Source organism: Tupaia chinensis, unplaced genomic scaffold, assembly GCF_000334495.1.
Source record: "Tupaia chinensis unplaced genomic scaffold, TupChi_1.0 Scaffold148441_1, whole genome shotgun sequence".
Lineage (NCBI taxonomy): Eukaryota > Metazoa > Chordata > Mammalia > Scandentia > Tupaiidae > Tupaia > Tupaia belangeri.
Genome location: NW_006208290.1, coordinates 82,435 through 91,136, shown reverse-complemented (window position 1 = coordinate 91,136; position 8,702 = coordinate 82,435). Strand labels below are relative to the sequence as shown.

The 8,702-nt window shown below is 42.4% G+C and overlaps 1 protein-coding gene across 5 annotated transcripts in view; it reads left to right on the top strand.

Annotated features, from left to right (window-relative positions):
* The window catches only part of PWWP3B (PWWP domain containing 3B), a 36,146-nt gene that overhangs the window by 4,860 nt on the left and 22,584 nt on the right, over positions 1-8,702 (top strand). For 2 of the 5 annotated variants that reach the window (XM_006170428.2, XM_014584992.2), the window contains exons 1-2: positions 5,861-6,151; positions 8,396-8,516. The gene's annotated coding sequence lies outside the window, so the exon portion shown is untranslated. Of the gene's footprint in view, positions 1-2,589; positions 2,605-5,860; positions 6,152-8,395; positions 8,521-8,702 lie in introns of those variants that run through there. The other 3 variants (XM_027769065.1, XM_006170429.2, XM_006170430.2) reach the window with 3 other exon arrangements.

The window sequence follows — 8,702 nt, the reverse complement described above, 5'->3', positions numbered from 1 at the left end:
GGAATCCGTAACAGCAGAGAATCCTTCGCGTCCTTTCCGATTGGTTACCGGAATCATTTTGATCCAGCCTAACCCTTCTGTTGTGGATCTCTGGAAAAATGATGGCCTCTTGTTTCTTTAGATTTCCCCAACCCAGAATGTTCTCTTTCTCTTCATCTGCTCATTGTGAGAAGAGCTGTGTCGTAGTGTGGTTCTGTTTCTCTAACCTAAATAGTTAGAACGGGCAGATGCGTTTGCATGCTCGACTGTGAGGGTGGATGCATTGTGAGGGCCTCAGTCACTTTACTTATATTTCAGGTTTTTACGTTTAACTTACTATAACTCTTTCTTTAAGAGACTTACACCTCAGAATCATTATCCATGGGCAGCATGTAGGTCTTGGGGTTTCCTGGGACATACGGCCTCAATGTTAAAGGCGATAAAAATCTCAACTCAAGTCTTAATTTCATGAAGATTTTGTGGAAGAAAAAGGCTCAGCCAAAGAGAATAGCAATGCGAGTTTCCTTATTGAATTGGCAGTTGCATACCACAAAGCATGGAGACAAGGAATCCTCTGTTGTGAATAAGGGTGGTGTGAAATGGGCACTTCTCTGCGTAACAAATGATTTTCAGTCCCTGTCCAGGAATAGCCATGTCTGAGAGGCAAGGGACTGCCAGGCCCCTGCAACACAAGAGACTTGGCGTAACTGCTCGAAGGCCAAGTGAATGCTCTCATGCAAGCATGATCAGTGCCAAAGCACAGTGCACAATTTTAAAAAAAATGCCTATCTGTGTGGGAATGGAGATGTATGTAGGAGATGGAAAGCATGCATGGATAAGTAAGTATGGTTACTGAAGATGGCTGTAGTTCGCCAGTATGTTCACCAGGATGGACAGGAGACTGAGCAGCACTCACTCTGGGCTTATAGTCACCAATTTCCTCACAATCTGAAAGTGAATGACATCATCCTTGGTTCTACCAAGACAGAATTCAAGAGGTGGTGTGTCCTGGTGGAGAGGGAGCACACCCTCCTGTTTTAGAGTCAGATAAGACTTTGGCTTTCATTTTGCCTTACCTTCTCTTTGGACATGAGGGAGTGCCCTTTTTTTTTTTTCTTTTTATTTTGCTATAGGGTGCGTGCACTCATCAGAGAGACAGGGAGAAACACAGAGACAGAAAGCGAGAAATCACCCCCCACCTCCCCGGTGGGATTGCCACATCACAATCCCTTCTCCTCGATTCTCCTCTTGGGATCTCGGGCACGTGCACACACACACACACACACACACACACACATGCGCGCGCGCGCGCCCGGTGTGAGTTTAAGCCGCCGGGTTCGGGACTGGAACTGCGGTCAACTACATGGGAGTCCAGCGACATAGCCATTACCCTAACTGCTGGTCCTGGAGTGTCCTTTTACTAGTTGTTGTGTAAACTGTTCGTTGTATCATGGTTTCTTTGTTGGTCAAATTATATGGAAAAATGACATCTCAGCGCCGTTTATGTTTGCATCTCTTTGATTATTAGGGAAGGTGAATATTTTTATGTGCTGTGGATTTTTTATTTTTAATTAGAATGTTTGGAGTTTGAGGAACCCCAATAAATAGCACCTCCCTTTCTCTAGTGAATAAATTGATACAAAACAAATGGAGCTGCAGATGAAAGCCAAAATGTCAGGTCTAGTGCAAGGGGAAGGTAAGTTGCAGGGCATTGATTATGGTGAAGATTAAATCGGTCACATAACAGGACCCTAGATGTAAGCTGATCTACCCAAACAGCCTAGATGCTTGCAACGTGACAAGGACACACATTCCTGTAGTTGCTCTGTGTAAGCTTGCTTCCAGGAAAGTAAATGATCGGGAGTGGGGAGGAACTCTGCTTTTAGACTATTGCGAATTGGTCCTGTCCTTTACCTCTAGTTTTTACTTTGCTGTTTAGGACCCAGCGGGTCTTTTCTTTATTGAGTTTGGCCTGCTGAATTAAGATCATCTGTAGAAATCAGGTGCCAAACTAGGCAAGAAAAATACGTATAAGGTGTTCTTCTATGGATGTTTATTATCTGACAAAAGCATTTCCACCTTTTCCACCTTTTGATTTTTTTTCCCTTAGGAAATAACCACGCTTGAAGTTTCAACATAAATTCTACTTTCAAGTGCTTCAAAAATGAACCGCTTTTCTCTCCTTTCTAAATGTCATGTATAAATAAGGTTCCACTTATTTTCTTTCTTGTTGACGTTTAGTCATTGTACATCTTTACCGCATACAGTATGGATTTTCAAAGTATACATGTATTGCCCGTCAGTCAAGTCAAAGATGTTACTACACACATCATCCTACACGCTAAACGCTCACACAGATAACTTTCCATTCTTGTGTGAGTTTGGTGTTTCTCTTTTCTTTTCCTCAGCCCCTCCCTCCTACCCTTCACAGGTCTTCTCTTGAAGTGAATTTCAGCTTAACTTGGAGATTCTCTTCCCTGTAGTTGAGGGGAAAGCCCCCCCTGCTTTTCCCATCACTCCGGAGGGGGCGGAGCCTTCTGTGAGCAGCTTGGAAGTGAGCTTGCCTGGCCAGACCTGGGGGAGGGGCTGCATTTCAGGACACTGCAGCTGACAAGAAGCTTCAAGGTAATGGCTGTCTTAAAGCTAGTTATTTTCCGGGAATTTCTTCGGGCCTTGGTGTTAAAGTGAAAAATAATGAATAAAGATTGTTGCTTGGGAAAGGTCGGGAGAGAATATGCTTTGGGTCCAGTGGCTGTTACTGGGACAGAATTAACCCTGTGGAATTCTGGTTTCTCCTGATATTTTTAAAGTCCACAGTGTGAGAATGGGTGATCAGATTACAGCTTCTAAAGTAAGACTTCAGTGAGGCATTCCATTCGTGCTGATTTTTGACATGGCATTCCATGTTTCTATGTTTGTTACAGATTTTTATTATCTTTTGATTGAAACTTGTGTTATTCTACCCAAAAAGCTATTGAGAGAAAAATGTAAGCGTCTAAAGTGACTAACGCAAACACAGGTAGAAATGTGCACGGGCATGGAAACGGGTTCGGAGGTGCTATTGCGAGACGGCACTTGTAAAGGAACATATATGAATTCTTAGATGCCCGTGTTAGCAGTCAGCATCTCCGTTGAGATTGCTGGGATTTTAAAAATCTGTTTGTAGCTAGTTTCTGCATTTTTAGAATGGCTTTATTCCCTGCTCATTCTTATAATTAGAAGAACAAAATGAAGCTGAAAGAGCAGACCCAGTTTGTTCCAGACACAGAAACACACGTAGACACACACGCAGACACGCTCCCATGCTTTCCCCCACTGTCATTTGCCGATAGTGGAATTTATCCCGAACCTGATCAAGCAGGTCGTCTGGTCGCTATGTTGAGTGTAGGCCGGCAGGTATCTCCCTGAAGCTCTTTCTTTCAGGGCACAGGTATGGTCATGGTCAGCAATGACCATTTTTTTCTGTGTCATTGATGTTTTAAGTCTGAGAGAGAGGCTTTGGTTGATGTTTCTTTTCAGTGAAGACCATAGTTTTTCAGAATTATGTTTTGGTTTATTTATTCATTCATGTATTTTAAGTTGACGAGAGAGAGAGAGACAGAGAGAGAGAGAGAGAGAGACAGACAGACAAGGTGAGGAAGCGAGCCACCAGGTCTGGGACTCGAACCATGGTCTGGCATGTGGGAGTGTCCAGCGCCTTAACCACCACACTACCTGCTGGTCCCGGCTTTAGTTGATTTGTATAACACAGTTTAAAAAGTAGTATGTGGAGGGGACCAGCAGGTGGTGTGCTGGTTAAGGTGCTGGACACTCCCACAGGGCCAACCGTGGTTTGCGTCCCGTATCTGGTGGCTTGCCTCCCCACTTTCCCTCTTTTCTGTCTCTCACTCTCTCTCTGTCGCTCTCTTTCTCTGCGTCTGTCTCTGGTCAAATTAAAATAAATACATGAATAAATAAAATTGAATAAGTCATTCTTTTAAAAAATCTTTAAAAAGAAAAAAAATGTAGTGTATCGTATTGTGCCTCCATACAGTGGAGTGCTGTATAACTGACCACAGTATCAATCTCTAGGAAGTCATAATGTCTTCCTAGAGTTATAATTTCTTTCTCTATCACTTTCTCCTATTTTTTAATTTTCAGTAAACACTCGACAGTTTTTACAATCAGACTGTTGGAGGTGCAGACATTTAGATTTCCATTTTTCTGTGATAAATAGCAAAACTCTAAATTTCAGCATGGTATATTCAACCACTTGAGAAAGATGCTGGAAGCCAAGAAGGATGCTGGCTGGGAGGATGTAGTAGTTAGTTCTTATCTTTCTCCTGGGAGGACATGATAGTGACAGTTCTGGTTCTGGTCAGAAGATGGCGCTTGCCAGATACCCTAAATTTTCTGCAGGGAACTACTTTCATGAAGTGAGCAAACAAAGCAATGAAACATATTTTGTATTTACAGCTTATGAGACAGTATGTAGAGTGTGATTTAAATTATATTGAAAAAATTTGTACGTGTCTATGAAGAAAGAGCAGATGCGAGAGTTCAAACAGAAATCATTAAAAACAAAACAAAACAGAAAAACACGCTGCTGCGTAGAGTCTGGCCCCAGTTGTTATTCCCCCTTTCTTCTGTTGCCACCTCATCATTTTCCTGAGGGAGATGATTTCAGCCTGAACCAAATAGCATAACGGTGTCCCACAGAGATTTCGTTTTGTAAGAGCATGAAGGAAAGATAACATGGCAGCTACATCACAGATGAGATTTTTGCCTCTTGCATTTAAGGATGACATGCCTGCTAGAATGTTGGTAGGGAAATTTACACACACACACACACACACACACACACATGCGCGCGCGCGCGCCCGGTGTGAGTTTAAGCCGCCGGGTTCGGGACTGGAACTGCGGTCAACTACATGGGAGTCCAGCGACATAGCCATTACCCTAACTGCTGGTCCTGGAGTGTCCTTTTACTAGTTGTTGTGTAAACTGTTCGTTGTATCATGGTTTCTTTGTTGGTCAAATTATATGGAAAAATGACATCTCAGCGCCGTTTATGTTTGCATCTCTTTGATTATTAGGGAAGGTGAATATTTTTATGTGCTGTGGATTTTTTATTTTTAATTAGAATGTTTGGAGTTTGAGGAACCCCAATAAATAGCACCTCCCTTTCTCTAGTGAATAAATTGATACAAAACAAATGGAGCTGCAGATGAAAGCCAAAATGTCAGGTCTAGTGCAAGGGGAAGGTAAGTTGCAGGGCATTGATTATGGTGAAGATTAAATCGGTCACATAACAGGACCCTAGATGTAAGCTGATCTACCCAAACAGCCTAGATGCTTGCAACGTGACAAGGACACACATTCCTGTAGTTGCTCTGTGTAAGCTTGCTTCCAGGAAAGTAAATGATCGGGAGTGGGGAGGAACTCTGCTTTTAGACTATTGCGAATTGGTCCTGTCCTTTACCTCTAGTTTTTACTTTGCTGTTTAGGACCCAGCGGGTCTTTTCTTTATTGAGTTTGGCCTGCTGAATTAAGATCATCTGTAGAAATCAGGTGCCAAACTAGGCAAGAAAAATACGTATAAGGTGTTCTTCTATGGATGTTTATTATCTGACAAAAGCATTTCCACCTTTTCCACCTTTTGATTTTTTTTCCCTTAGGAAATAACCACGCTTGAAGTTTCAACATAAATTCTACTTTCAAGTGCTTCAAAAATGAACCGCTTTTCTCTCCTTTCTAAATGTCATGTATAAATAAGGTTCCACTTATTTTCTTTCTTGTTGACGTTTAGTCATTGTACATCTTTACCGCATACAGTATGGATTTTCAAAGTATACATGTATTGCCCGTCAGTCAAGTCAAAGATGTTACTACACACATCATCCTACACGCTAAACGCTCACACAGATAACTTTCCATTCTTGTGTGAGTTTGGTGTTTCTCTTTTCTTTTCCTCAGCCCCTCCCTCCTACCCTTCACAGGTCTTCTCTTGAAGTGAATTTCAGCTTAACTTGGAGATTCTCTTCCCTGTAGTTGAGGGGAAAGCCCCCCCTGCTTTTCCCATCACTCCGGAGGGGGCGGAGCCTTCTGTGAGCAGCTTGGAAGTGAGCTTGCCTGGCCAGTCCTGGGGGAGGGGCTGCATTTCAGGACACTGCAGCTGACAAGAAGCTTCAAGGTAATGGCTGTCTTAAAGCTAGTTATTTTCCGGGAATTTCTTCGGGCCTTGGTGTTAAAGTGAAAAATAATGAATAAAGATTGTTGCTTGGGAAAGGTCGGGAGAGAATATGCTTTGGGTCCAGTGGCTGTTACTGGGACAGAATTAACCCTGTGGAATTCTGGTTTCTCCTGATATTTTTAAAGTCCACAGTGTGAGAATGGGTGATCAGATTACAGCTTCTAAAGTAAGACTTCAGTGAGGCATTCCATTCGTGCTGATTTTTGACATGGCATTCCATGTTTCTATGTTTGTTACAGATTTTTATTATCTTTTGATTGAAACTTGTGTTATTCTACCCAAAAAGCTATTGAGAGAAAAATGTAAGCGTCTAAAGTGACTAACGCAAACACAGGTAGAAATGTGCACGGGCATGGAAACGGGTTCGGAGGTGCTATTGCGAGACGGCACTTGTAAAGGAACATATATGAATTCTTAGATGCCCGTGTTAGCAGTCAGCATCTCCGTTGAGATTGCTGGGATTTTAAAAATCTGTTTGTAGCTAGTTTCTGCATTTTTAGAATGGCTTTATTCCCTGCTCATTCTTATAATTAGAAGAACAAAATGAAGCTGAAAGAGCAGACCCAGTTTGTTCCAGACACAGAAACACACGTAGACACACACGCAGACACGCTCCCATGCTTTCCCCCACTGTCATTTGCCGATAGTGGAATTTATCCCGAACCTGATCAAGCAGGTCGTCTGGTCGCTATGTTGAGTGTAGGCCGGCAGGTATCTCCCTGAAGCTCTTTCTTTCAGGGCACAGGTATGGTCATGGTCAGCAATGACCATTTTTTTCTGTGTCATTGATGTTTTAAGTCTGAGAGAGAGGCTTTGGTTGATGTTTCTTTTCAGTGAAGACCATAGTTTTTCAGAATTATGTTTTGGTTTATTTATTCATTCATGTATTTTAAGTTGACGAGAGAGAGAGAGACAGAGAGAGAGAGAGAGAGAGACAGACAGACAAGGTGAGGAAGCGAGCCACCAGGTCTGGGACTCGAACCATGGTCTGGCATGTGGGAGTGTCCAGCGCCTTAACCACCACACTACCTGCTGGTCCCGGCTTTAGTTGATTTGTATAACACAGTTTAAAAAGTAGTATGTGGAGGGGACCAGCAGGTGGTGTGCTGGTTAAGGTGCTGGACACTCCCACAGGGCCAACCGTGGTTTGCGTCCCGTATCTGGTGGCTTGCCTCCCCACTTTCCCTCTTTTCTGTCTCTCACTCTCTCTCTGTCGCTCTCTTTCTCTGCGTCTGTCTCTGGTCAAATTAAAATAAATACATGAATAAATAAAATTGAATAAGTCATTCTTTTAAAAAATCTTTAAAAAGAAAAAAAATGTAGTGTATCGTATTGTGCCTCCATACAGTGGAGTGCTGTATAACTGACCACAGTATCAATCTCTAGGAAGTCATAATGTCTTCCTAGAGTTATAATTTCTTTCTCTATCACTTTCTCCTATTTTTTAATTTTCAGTAAACACTCGACAGTTTTTACAATCAGACTGTTGGAGGTGCAGACATTTAGATTTCCATTTTTCTGTGATAAATAGCAAAACTCTAAATTTCAGCATGGTATATTCAACCACTTGAGAAAGATGCTGGAAGCCAAGAAGGATGCTGGCTGGGAGGATGTAGTAGTTAGTTCTTATCTTTCTCCTGGGAGGACATGATAGTGACAGTTCTGGTTCTGGTCAGAAGATGGCGCTTGCCAGATACCCTAAATTTTCTGCAGGGAACTACTTTCATGAAGTGAGCAAACAAAGCAATGAAACATATTTTGTATTTACAGCTTATGAGACAGTATGTAGAGTGTGATTTAAATTATATTGAAAAAATTTGTACGTGTCTATGAAGAAAGAGCAGATGCGAGAGTTCAAACAGAAATCATTAAAAACAAAACAAAACAGAAAAACACGCTGCTGCGTAGAGTCTGGCCCCAGTTGTTATTCCCCCTTTCTTCTGTTGCCACCTCATCATTTTCCTGAGGGAGATGATTTCAGCCTGAACCAAATAGCATAACGGTGTCCCACAGAGATTTCGTTTTGTAAGAGCATGAAGGAAAGATAACATGGCAGCTACATCACAGATGAGATTTTTGCCTCTTGCATTTAAGGATGACATGCCTGCTAGAATGTTGGTAGGGAAATTTCTTTACGCCTTTCCTATTTGATTGGTTTGGTTCATTATCTTCTCTTTTGGACAGGTTACCTGGGCAGACTGCATGTGATGCCAGTTAAGCCCCAGAAAGGCAGCAGCACACCCACAGCAGTGCCGAGCAGGGTGAAGGCCGTGCTAGACAAGCAGTCGTAGTGATTATCAAGACGGTGGGTAAGGCTCTTCCCATTTCAAAAAAGAATTCATGTTAAAAACATGTTGTGAACGTGGAATACAACTTAGTTTCCTTCTGGCTCAGCGGTTGTACCGTTTCACATTAAACACACACACACACACACACACACACACACACACACACACAAGTTTCAGTGTAGGGACACACTTAAATGTGTTAA